Here is a 13413-nt window from a genome sequence, read left to right as displayed (position 1 = left end):
CCACTGGGCATGCTTAACTCTGACAGTTTGGTTTGCTTCTCTGTAGGAGAAAACAGGGAAAATGAGAGGAGAAAAAAAATCAGGACATGACTATTTCTGGACAAGTATTCAACATAAGAAGAGACAGACAAAGAGACAATAAAAGGAAAGCCATCAGGAGTGTGAACTGGACTGACCCTGAGCTAAAACAGTTGTTCTGCCTACCTTCCCTCTTCTTTCTCCCTCCTTAAACTGTATATTATTTTTCATTGGTTCCCTTTCCTCCCATCTCATCCCTTAATCTCCAAACTCAAGGAAGCTCTTATGTTGTTTAAAATACAATGGAATTTTTAATGCAGAACGTGTGCCTTGAGTCCACATTCCAAACCCTTTGTCCATTAAGACAAGTCTAATCAGAGCAATGGTGTGTTTCCTTTTTGACTTTATTAGAAGACCTGTAAAGAATCTGGAGACCTAGAGAAAACCACCTTGGGCAACAGAAATGAATGAATCTGTTCCCATGGGGTGCTGGGAAAGTGCCTCTTAAGTGCATAGTGGCAGGAGTGAACATGGTGAGGCATAATAACATTTTAAAGCAAAAGCCTGGAATTTGAGGTCTTCCCCAGTCAGGCATGCTTTTTGTATTTCACCATGTGAACCTAATTACAACAGGTTTGGGAGCATTATCTAAGGAATCCTCAATTTCTAGTCATATTCATCTCCTAGTACTATGCTCATTCCTTTCTCCTGAAACAAAACTATCAGTGGAATAAGGATCATAACCAACATCCCATTGATTCCTCTCTTCTGAATAAGTGAGCTTTTTAATCCTTAATCTTTACACAGCAAAAAAGGAATAGTTAAAATAGTGAAATTTGCATTTGGTCAGTAAGTTTTGAATTGTCATAACTGCTATGGACAACAAGCTCTGAAAAGTCTTAGAATCAATGTACACCCTGCTGTTCTTACCCTACTTGATATACTATATAATTGTAGTTTTGATGTTGAGAGAAAAGTAACTATATAAGAAACTAGAAACAAATGAATAAATAGAATGAGGCAAAATAAATAGACAAGTAGACAGATAAATAAATAACATGTATATAATGCTTTAAGGCTTGTAAAAGTATATTACAGATTATCACATTTAATACTAACAATGCCCCTAAGAAAGAACTTTTATGGTTATTTTGCATCTTGCAGATAAGGTCATTGATGCCAAGAAAATTTAACTGACTTCCTCAATGTCAGACATCTACTAAGTATCTGAATCAGGATTTCAACTCAGATCTTCCTGCCTTGAAGTCCATGATGCTACCAAACTGTCTGGCTAGGCTATAATCAGGGATAGTCCTATGTACAATCTGATTAGTCATTTACCCACATGACTTGATTAATGGATTACTAGGAAGTTTCACCTGCATAAACTGACATCCCCCATCTGTTTTCCATGATTCTATTGAGACAATCATTCCATAGGCATTTATTAGCCATCTGCTATGTACCAGAAATTATGCTAGACCCTGGAAATTCAAAGACAAAAAAATAAATGAATAAATAAAACCTTCCCTGCCCTCAAAGGACATGCATTTTATTCTGTAGCCGAATTTACAACAGAGATGAATACATAGTTAGATACTCGATTTGAGAAAAGGGGTATTAGCAGCAGTTAGTTTAAGGAAAGATGTCATCTATAAATAAGATGGTGCTTGAACTTTAAAGGAAAAGAGGATTTATGGAGGTAAAAAGGAAGTACATTCTAAATTTTGGATGCAGTCAGTATAAAGACCCAGAAATAGATAATAGAGTAAAATATCAACTTATTGTGTAGGGTGCTGAACCCAGAATAAGGAAAACCTGAGTTTCAGACCTGCCACAGGTACTTAACAGCTAGATATCCTTTGGGAAGTTATTTGATTTCTCTGAAATTGTTTTCCTATCTGTATAATATCTATAATAATAGCATCAACTTCACAAAGTTGTTCTGAAAATCACATGAGAACCCATGCAAAGTTATCATAAGTCTGAAAGTCCTATGAAAATTTGAACTATTTGTATCACTTCTTTACCCTCCTACCTGATATTAAATTCTAGTCATTAGTCACTCCTTTGGTTAAAAAGACAAGGAAGGGTGAATTAGTTACAGAAGACCATAATTACAATGTACATATGGTACCTAGAAGGGTAAAAGGAAGTCATCTAGTCTTTCTCCTAAAGATAACTTTTTAAAAATAAGTCAATTATCCCTTTAGGAATACTGAAAGCCTAAAGCAGAAAAAATGAATTAGAATACAGGAAAATAGCAAATATAGAGAGGGAATGGCAGTGGCCAAAGACCTTGGGAATAAGAGTAAGGCAGACTCAGGAAGGACACTTGGTTGCAGAAGAGAAAGGATCATAGATAATATTTATAAAGACGATTAGGCACTCAGAATAGGTATTCAAAGGAGGAAAAAGGATACTATGAAAAAGTCCATAAGAAGGGTTCAAGCAAAAAAGGGAGAATTTATGGGCTTGCAAATAGGGTTAGTAGTGATAGAGTGGGAGTGATTTCCAAGGAAAGGACCAGGTTGAAATGAGGTGATTTATAACACTTCCCAATGTTGCTTGATTATAGAATATCTACATAGAAAAAAATTGGGTTTGTATATCAATCCTAATTATCATTATAATTATTACTATCCAGTGGGGTCAGGCTATTTCTTAAAATACAGGAACATAATTAATAGATTCGGAGCAAAGAGGAACATATGGGAAATGACAGAAAATGAATATGGTGAATTAGAAACAAAAAAGGTGCATATCTTTGGAAATTAGAAATATAGTTTTAAAACTGACATCAGAGTTTAAAAGATATTTAATTTTCCAAGGATTTCTCACCACAAAACTATATTCCTAGAGCATATAGGTAGATATGAATATAGATATCCTATATTTGCAAGCAAATTCTTATGACAGATCACACACATACACACTCACACATATATGAAACCTGATTATTTCTTTTTCTATACCACTATTTGAAATAGCAGCCTACCTAAATCAATGTCTGGCCATTCTTGTAGCAATTGATCTTTGTTTTCATCATTTAAAAACACTCAACCATAGACTTTACAGCAAAACCAATATGTATCTAATATTTATGTCTTTAAATATTTTTCTCGTTTCATCATCAGTTGTCATGGCTAAAGAATGTGTCAGCAAGTGATCAGCCTATTTCCTCAAAGTCAGGATGAGATCCTCAGCATATCAAGTCATAAAAAGTATTAATGTGGTCTTTGTATGTGCCAAGCACAATGTCAAGCACTGAGGATGCAAATACTGGAAATAAAAACAAATCCCTGCCTTCAATAAGCTTATAGTCTAATGAGGAATATAAAACAAAAAAGGATAGAATAGCTGGCAGTCTGACAGAACCATCCAAAGACATAGTGTCCAAAGGACAAGGAGGTCAGTAGAGAGAGTCAGAAGCAGAGGTGAGGGAGGAAATGAAGAAAGAGTGGACTTTGTGTGGTGACCACAGACAAGATTTCTAAAGGATAGGCAAGCACAGAAAGCTTGAGATCTGCAACCTTGAAGAAATACTTACATGAATAACATCACAAATTTTTAGAGAGTTTTTGGAGAATTAGGGAATTTTTTTAAACCCTTATCTTTCATCTAAGAATCAACACTGAGTATTGGTTCCAAAGCAGAAGAAGAGTAAGAGCTAAGCAATGGGGATTAAGTGACTCAACCAGGGGCACACAGCTAGAAAGAGTCTGGGGTCAGATTTTAACTTTTAGGTCTAGCTCTCCATCCACTGAGCCAGCTAGCTGCTCCTGAAGTTGAGAACTTCTAAGAAAAGATTTCTACCAATACTAAGGGAATTGGGTACAACTGACATCATCATAAATTTACAAAGTGCTTTACAAATACCATTGTATTTTATCCCCAAAACAACTCTCTGAGATAAGTGCTATTATTATGTTCATTTTACAGAGAGGAAATGAAAACAGTTTAAAGTGACTTGCCCAAGGTCACAGTCAGAAGTATCTGAAGCTGGATTTGAATTTAGTTTTTCCTATTTCCAGATGCAATGCAGGGTCCTGGCTAGCTGCCTGGGGACTAGATATGAATTAACTAATATTTATGCATGGACATGCTAGTGCATGTACCAATTTACATTTCTTCTATTGGTCTGGAAATCTTTTAAGTCATTTCTGGTTTTAGATGACAAGCTGTCAGAGGGCAGGTCTCCACTAATTTTTATCTGGGCCACAGGGTAATTATAATGATTGATATTCATTTTAAAAATTAAAGATGTAATTAATACAAGGACAATAGGACTGAAAAACTATTGAGACTATAATCAAAAGATCGTATTTCATGAACTTTGCTGTTCCTCTTTAATGATTCCACTCTATTTATAATTCTACTCTATCTATAATTTTCTCAGTCATATAATAGGAATTATTATTTTTATTACTACTATTAGCACTACTACCATTTCTACTAGTAAAAATAATAATGAACATTCATATAGTGCTTAAAATCTGCCAGGTAATGTGCTAAGTACTACAATTATTATTCCAAATATTAAAACTACGAGTTACTACAATTATTATATCATTTGATCCTTAAGACAACCTTGGGAAGTAGGTATTATTATCCTCGTTTTACAGATGAGGCAACTGAAGCAAATGAAAAAGTCAAGTGACTTGCCCAGGGTCACACAGCTAGTAAATACTTGAAGTGGTCTTGGAGTTCAAGGGCTTCTTGACTTGAGGTCAAGAGCTCTATCCACTGCATCTATTAGCAGCCTAAGCAGTACTCCATCGGTAACGCTCTGAGAGCATCTATGTGCCCATACATGTAGAAGAATTTTACAGCTTCCTGAAATAAAAACAATGGAGATTTAAAAAGTTTATTTATTGCACCTAAGAACTGACTACATTTATAAAGATGATAAAGCACTTAAAATAGGTATCTGGGTGTGGGGCAGAAGGGAAACACTAAAATGAGTTAAGAAGAGGCCAAGCAAAAATGAGAATCTATAGAAGAAGATCAGTATGGTTAGGGATGGGGAGGTTGATTTCCAGGGAAGGGATCAGTTGTCATATTCTGAAAATTTTGCAGTTCTAGAAATAGTTATTGGGCACAAAAATGTATATAAGATACATAAGAAGTAAAATCCATTTGTCTCCAATTTAGGTAAATTTTTAAATTCCCCCCAAATGATTTTAGATCTATAAGAAAGACTATTTTGTATGGCTTTCCATAAAAAGTAATTTATCAGTATAATGAAATACAAAATGAATAAATCTGCATGTCTAGATCTCATCTCACCTATATGTATATACATGTATATGAACATGTAAATATACATAGAAGTATGTATGTATGTATGTAGCATATATGTGCTTATGGAGTTTCTATCTCCCTCTGACAACTATTTTCTATTACATGACCCTTTCAGATGGTCTGGTAATAAAACAACAACAGCCTAAGCCTTCTTCTCTAAAGGAAAAAATGTAGAATTCAATCTTTTGTCATTTAAGTATCATCTATATCTATGTATGAAGGAATCTAGGGAACACATGGGTTAAAGACCTTCCATTGTCAATCAATGGCCAGGATAAGCTCTAAGTGTATGTCCATTGAGCCAAATGATTGTCCTGTAATTGAATATTGTATACACTACAAGATACTCTAGGGTAGGATTATCTGGGAAAAAAATTAAAAGCATATTGGTAAGGCGATTAGTTAAATTTGTCAAATAAACAAGTGCTAATATACAATCCTATACTCTACTTTTGCAAATCTGTTTCTGCAGATTCAAGACATTTCCATAAGACAGGAGAAATAAGCACTCTTCCCAACTCCATGGAGACACAGGAATGGAGCCAATGATAAGCATCAATGAAGTGAGATAAATATGCATGCTGAGAATTGAGATAATATATTGGGCCATAAAAACTTCTTTAAAGCAAGAGGATCTATAGTCAAGAGTCCTTTCTTTTTGGTTCTAGGACCTTAATTTTTTTTTCAAAGTACTTTTCTTCTCCAGTTCAGCCCTACCCACATGATGGTAAAATGGGACATAATTTACCATTATCCTAGAGTCATTTTCCTTAAATCACACCACTAATTCTGTATGCAGAACGTTTAAGTGAGAGGCAGTCCTATCATACAGTACGGAAGTTCTGGGTTCAAATTCTGACTCTGGTTCTAGTTGGAGAATTCCAGTGAGTTATAACTTCTTATTCCTTTGGACATCTCTCTTAAAAAAAAAAAATGAGGCTTCCATTCACTTTGGTGGAGGCTTTTCCACACTAGAAATTCCTCTCTGAAGAAATCACAGCTTCTTTCACATGAGAAGCAAATGCATTGGACATAAAAGGCAAAGGAGGCAATGTGGTATAGTCTGCTGGATTTAAAATAAGAGAACCTAGGGACAAATCCCAGTTTGAACACCAAGTCCTTGTGTAACATGAGCCAAGTCAGATATCTTCTTTGAATCTAGGTTTCATCATCTGTCAAAGGAAGGGATTGAACTCTAAGTTCTTTAAGATCCATTCCAGCTCTAAAGTCTGCAGTTAGTTAAAAATGACAGTTAGACAGACACGTAGCCTTGAATAGTCAAAAAATAAGACAAAAAAGTTCTAAAATAACTCAATCAACTAATGTGTGCATTCATATTCTTAATTATTCATTTGATTTGGTGATTGACTTATGACAACAAAATTTGTGATAATATAATTACAGATACCTACATCCCAAAGTCCTCAGAAAAGGAAACAGTCTCCTGTATAAAAATAAAATCATAAAGAAATATAACAGCTAAAAAACATTCCCTGGTTACCATGAATTTAAGGCTACTGAAAATAATTTTATCTAGTTATTTATGACACTCTAACATTAAGTTTCTCTAGCAAATCAATGAGATTACAGGAACTGCAATGTTTTAGGGGAGAGACTTCCCACACTGGAAATTACCTATTTAGATGAAGTCACAGGACCTTCACATATTTAAATATTTGTGGGAAAATGTCTACTCAAATTAGAATTGTGATTCAGGAGCTAAAGAAACAGCATTCATTTCTCAAATTTTCTTAGTCTCAAGTTCTTGCTTAACCACCTAAATATATTAACTCCTTTATGATTGCATTTGCCTCCTAACTTTAATGGATGATATAGAGCTCATATCTCTCTATGCTCTGAAGATGTTTAAAATATATGTGATTAACTCTAGTTAGCACAATGGTAGGGAAATGTCACTGCATTCTTTCTTTTTGTGGGAATTCTGATATGAGGATTGGAATTTAATAATAAAACTGCTGACACCACCTTATCTAGAGCTGCACAAATGGTGGCACCTTAATTATCTTTTATAACTCAAGCACCACTAGATAACTTTCTACTTTTTAATCATATTAATCAGCATGCACTTGGATATTTCACTTGCCATAAATTACAAATTAGTATGCTTTATAAAAACAAGAAATTTGCCAAGTACCAAAGATCATATCTGTTGTAAGACAAGTAGAGCCCAAACACTTCAGGGTAGAACAGGCTAAAATATTTTGAAATGAAAATGTTAAATGGATTCTCAAAGTTTGGTTATTCTTGGAGATGTAAAATCTTTTTAGTTATTTTAGGTGTCACAATGATTTAGATTAGTCATTAGAAACATGGCATTAGATTAAGCAACACAAGTCCTTAAAAGAATGCACTATGATTTAGGAATATTGTTGATACTTGACCTGGAAAAAAGGAAAAAAAAGTGGAAAAAAGGACCTGTCAGTGGCTTCTATTTTTAAGGGAGGTAGTGTGGATACTCTTCAAATGTCTTTTCTCCCCTCACATAAAATGGCAGTAGAACACAGGGGAAAGTATTATATGGAAAATAGTCCACAGCTTTATATTGAAAAAAAAAAAAGCTTCCTCATTAAAGAAGCCTTTTATTTAGTGTTCCTACCCCCTGCAGCAATCTGAAATGTCATAACCAGTTGGGGTTTGATAATCCCTTTCTAAAGGAAACAGTAACCTGGGAAGTATGATTAAGATCATTGAACCCTTTTTTCTCAAATGTAAGTGCATAGTCTTGCAGCAAAATGACTGCAAATCACATGTGTATGTTTCCTGTACTGACTTGTTCATATACTACCTTCTCCTTTTCACCCCATAAAATTATTTATTTCCATACACAATTGAGTTTGCAAAACCTTCTCTAGAGCAATCTACTGTTAATGACATTTGTGTGACTTAAGTCACAGAAACAGCCCTCTAAGTAATTCCTCAAATAATAAAGTAAGGGATATGAAAAAAGACCATGCCACAGAAATATCTGCATATAATCAGAGACGAACTGAAGCCTGTGAGCTGCCATAGTGTTATTCTGACCCCTGAAGGATGAAACCTGGAGTTAACTTCACATCCAATTTCCTAGTTATTCAATAGACAACATAAATATCAAACCTTAAACTACATTAGTATTATTTATTAATATATGAATATGTCTTGAGAAAAAAACATCTTCATCAGCATTTAAACTTAAGACTCTAAATAAAAGTACAGCGCTCTGAGGTTGCAAACAAACCTTCTCAAAGTTAACAAGATGTATGTAGACTATTAAACTGAACAGTATAGGGCTGAAGAGAATGTCCAAAAAAGGCAAAGAGGATGGGAGTGTAAGGGAAGAGGAGATTCCCTTCACCTCTCCCTAATAGAAAAATCCTATATAGACCTTCTTTGAACACTGAAATCACACACACACCATTTAAAAGGGCACAGGCAGGTGTTGATAATTCCATTGAGGAGTTAAGGTTTCATCTGGGTTACATTTTCAGAAAAGGTAGCCATAATATGTAGAAAACAGGTCTTCCCAAAAGTGTGATGTCCAGGGAGGCTGATAAAGTACTTTTATAGTAATTGTTATTATGAGAAAGGTGTAATTCCATGGGAAAAAATAGGGTAAACAATGTTTTATTATGCAGCATTTCCTCCTATCTAAATAGGAGATGGACTACTATTCATTCATCTGGCAAAAGTCACAGGCTGCTGCAACATGTCTTTGGAGTCCTTAAATAATTAAAACTTGAACATGTATCACTCTTTTTCTCTGAGGTTTTAGTGAAGGAGGAATTTTCATGATTTTTAAATTTAGCAAATAGATCATGCTATTACCTTGGAAGACTCTTTTTCTTTTTTTCTACAAATTAAAAACAGGCCAGGAAGAGATAGTTATGGTTAAAAGAAAGCAAGAAAGCCCCCAAACACTCATCTCTAGATCATGGAGGAAGCAATAACAATTTTTAAGAGCTGTAACTACCAGACTGAACCCATCATCAAGCCCTACCTTTCAAAACTGCTAGAAGGGTGACCAGGAAATGATTCTTTTCACAGTTTTCATTTCAATTGAGTTTTGCCTTTGCTGAGTGATCGTCGTATTTTTAAATCACAGGGTAGAGAGCCATGACCTTGGTGGGGTGCACCCAGTCCCAACAAGGCAACGGGACATTCGGGACAACATTGCAGAGTGCTTTCTGACTCGCCACGGGTGTGGCTGAAATGGCCACAGTGCAGCCCAGGAGCTTTTGTGATCTGCTGTCCCGGAGAACTCACTGTGAGAAAACTCACGTTAAATTGGCCAGGAAGAGATCAGGGTTTACCGAAGCCCTGAAGCTAATCTCTGTGCCCTCCTTCCTCTCCAGCTGTCACAAGCATTCAAAAGTTAAACTGGTGATTGATACACTGAGAGATCATCTCCTCTCACTATCGCCGACTGAAGACCGCTGATGTAATGAAGTTACATAATAACCGATTATGCACGACTACCATCCATCACAGATCTGCATCTCTTCTCCCCTCCTTTATTGATGAACCACCCAGGTGAAAGAGAGGATGCCTTTTCTCCTCTCTACAGGCATAGATATAGACATATACTGTATATATCGCTTTAGCATTGCAGTACAGTGCACCGAGCAACGTCATCAGCATTGATTCCCACCCCCATTTCTCCCCCCCCTCAACCCCCCTTCCAGTTTTCCAAACTGAATCTCCTTAACCGTTCTCAGGGCTCCGGTCCCTTTAACTTTTTACTGTAAGGGTAAAATAGATGAAGCAGACCGGGCACTTCAGGCTGAACATTAACAGAAGTCTTTAATTGCCTGCATTTCCCAGGCTGGCTGCATATGAATAAGAGGCTGGGTTTAAGGTCTTCACTTCCAAACCTTCAACTCCCCTACACGTGGGTCTAGGCTTCGGTGATTTAGGGTATTGGGTAAATAAGGGTTTGTTGGGATGCTGATTCTGGGAATCACGGAAAGCTGATGACTTTTAATATTATGTTCCACTAGTATTATTCTGTGTTATAGCCTCCATTTTCTAGTTGACAATTTTCGTACATTTTTTTTTCCTGAATGATAATCGAGTGGAATAAAGGGGAAAAAAAGTATAGAGGGGCACTTAATAATCCTCAATAACCACAACCTAAAAACCAATTAAAGGTGATTACCACCTTAAAGTTTAAGAACTTGACCAGGCTGTTTCACCAGTTCCATTGCAGCTATGAGATGCAGCAGAATGCCGCACAGAGTTGAAAACATATTTGTTTTAGTGAATGAAGAGTAGCCCATTTCATTTTTACATCGGTTTCATCGCTAAGTGCTCCTTTCACTCGTGTGTTCCTTATTCGGAATGTAGGAGCCACAAATATTGCATCCAGACAAAGAGTGTTTACCGGGAATAAATTCAAGCCACTCTTCCATATCAAGATAATTGAGGGGGGAAAAATGTGATGCTTTGATTCATCACGAAATGCACTTTAAAAAGGGGGGAGGCAACTGCAGTTATTTCATTCACTGCCAATAATGGCCAGATCACACATATCAATGTAATGCAGCAATCAGGAAAGTACCCATTTCAATTACAAACCACCAAGTTTCATAACGCCACTAATGGGTTTGCATAGATAAAATGACCTTACCCACAGTCTTCCAAAATATTCCGATCTTGGTATCAGTCAATAAGGTAATTGTTGGTCATCACAATGCGTATTCAGAGAATCCACGTTTTACTCCCGTGTGTGTGATTTTTTTTGCTAGCAATTAATAATGCGAACAAGATACCCATTCACAAGTGCCAAGTTCACCATAAAAGCCGATAATTCCATATAGATCTTCCCTCACAAGACTGTCTTCTGTTAGTTCTCAAAGTGCCCGTTTGTTCAGTGAAGATACGATCCAGGTGTGAAGCAGTAATAAAAGACTAGGGGAAAGAGGAGAAACCAACAGACCAGGAGGGACACAGGAAGGAAAGGAGAGGAGGAAAAGAAAAAAAGAAGCTAAGAAAAAGAAACGGAATTAAATAACCGAACAAGTCAGTGAGCTCTGTGGCAAGAGGAGTCCTGGTTGCAAATCTTCTCTGTGCATGGAGCCTTTCAAAGCCTCCTAGTGCCCATGTAAAATTTCCAGATCCGGGATGCAGCCATAAGAAAGAAAGAATCCTATGTATATTTCACAAGTATCCTGCAATAACAGATCCGATGGGGTTTTCCTTGTACTGTACTGCTATGTGGAAGCACACAACCCCTGCTGTTTGGAAGGATGTCTCCTGGGTCCTAGCACTCTATCCAATAGCCCCCAAAATGATTTGGGGGGAGAAAGCAGTTGTGCATTTGCCCTGAATGATGCTAATCTTTAATGAAAATGACAAAGGAATAACAAATAACAAGAGGTCTTGATTAATAGCTACAATCTACTCCAAATATCCCAAGGAAGAAGGAGAGAGAGGGAGAGAAAGAAACTGCAATGCATAAATGATTCCAGTGTTTCTACAAGATCGGTTCATTTGATTGAATGCATTCTCTGGTTTGCTGCAAGTCATAAAGAAGATACTGTTACTGCCACCCCATGGATATTTTAGTACTAGCCAATCCACACATAACCATCGCTTTGCGAGCTTTAGTTTAAAAGGTTGGGGGCGGGGGGGACGGGCTGGATGGGGGTGGTAGGAGAATCTTTTGGAAAGGATCTTGGGAAATCTGAAATTACAGGAATCTGTCCTTCCAAACAAATTCAGAGTATCACATTGCCATTCTACGTCACTCCTGCCCAGGACTTTGGTTCCTTTCGATTTTTGAATTGTGAACCCCCCCCTCCCCTCGGGGTTTAGAGAGGAAGGGGAACCGCAGTCGGTACTGACACACTCATAAGTAACCTCCTGATGATCGCGTTCTCCCTTGGTAAGGGTTTAAATTGTAGCTGGCACACAGTAAGCAAAAATGAGGCCATTGTCACTATGTCTTTAAGACCAGTATCCAACCAGGGGGCTGCTTTCCAACCTCCAGCTCACAGTGATAATAGTTTCTAAAGATAATTGTTTCAGAGTATAAAGCTCGGTGTTAAGTATGTAAACTAAAAGTGTTTGGCCTTTAGACCATTAACTCTTTGTAATCTTCCTTTGGGGACTGAGATGGCGTTGGGACTTGTATGCCTTAGTTTAAGGAAACAGGATTGGGGGTAAAGGCGAAAGGTGAAAAGGAAGAGAAGTGGGGAAGCAGGTGCCCAAAGATGGATCAGAAAAGGGTTTTCACTCTCCATTGAACTCCTCCCCCTGCCCCAGTCTTTTGATGTAGGAAAAGATATTTTGCTGTGAAGTTTGTGAAAAAGCGAAAGTAGGGGAATCCTTATCGAATAGGGAGGAGGGAAGGAAGGTATGACTGGGATTTGTAACGAGATATTCAGCCAAACTTTCCCATTTCTTAGATTTTCAAATTGTAAAGCTTTGGCAGGAGATATTCAGAACCGAAAGTTTTTGTTTGACATTTACTATAACTGAGTAATGTAGGTGAGCCAGAGAGCTAAAAAGTAGAAAAGAGTATTCCTTCCCTTGGGGAAAAACACACAAATACACACACACACACACACACACAATTTGGCAATCTGGTTATTTCCAAAAAAGCCTTATTCTACAATATTCTACAATTTTCATGTATTCCTCATTTGGGTATTATTTGAGGGTACAAAACAAAGCAACACAATGTCCTTGAGTTTACACTCTAATCATGAAGAAAAACAAAGGCAAAAAATATACAATGAAAACAAGTTTGAAGCCATGGGTAAGGTATGATTAATGAAAACAAGCTATATAATATACCTAGGCAAAATGAAAAAATTATCAAAAGATTTGAAATGAAGTTATTCAAAGAAAACCTTCATTATTCCTCATTTCCAGAGCCCAAAAATCCTAATTTTCTTAAACCATCCACATAAGAATTTCCAACCTATTTTCCAACCTGTTCTTATACTACTCAATCTCATATATTCCATGATCTTGCTAGAAATTGTACTTGTTTTACCTTTGGTAACCTATATACTTGCCCTTTATATCTACTATCCCAGAACTACATTACCTTTCATCTTTTTTTTTAATCTGTCACAATCCTCTCCA

The 13413-nt window shown here is 36.6% G+C and overlaps 1 protein-coding gene across 1 annotated transcript in view; it reads right to left on the bottom strand.

The window, feature by feature from the left end:
* Window positions 1-11817, bottom strand: part of IL1RAPL1 (interleukin 1 receptor accessory protein like 1) — a 1590341-nt gene extending 1578524 nt beyond the window's left edge. The window contains exon 1 of the mRNA XM_001362537.4: window positions 10949-11817. The gene's annotated coding sequence lies outside the window, so the exon portion shown is untranslated. The remainder of the gene's footprint in view (window positions 1-10948) is intronic.
* Window positions 11818-13413: the final 1596 nt, after the last annotated feature.

Source organism: Monodelphis domestica, chromosome 4, assembly GCF_027887165.1.
Source record: "Monodelphis domestica isolate mMonDom1 chromosome 4, mMonDom1.pri, whole genome shotgun sequence".
NCBI lineage: Eukaryota > Metazoa > Chordata > Mammalia > Didelphimorphia > Didelphidae > Monodelphis > Monodelphis domestica.
The sequence above is the reverse complement of the archived record's forward strand: the minus strand, read 5'-3'. Positions and strand labels throughout refer to the sequence as shown.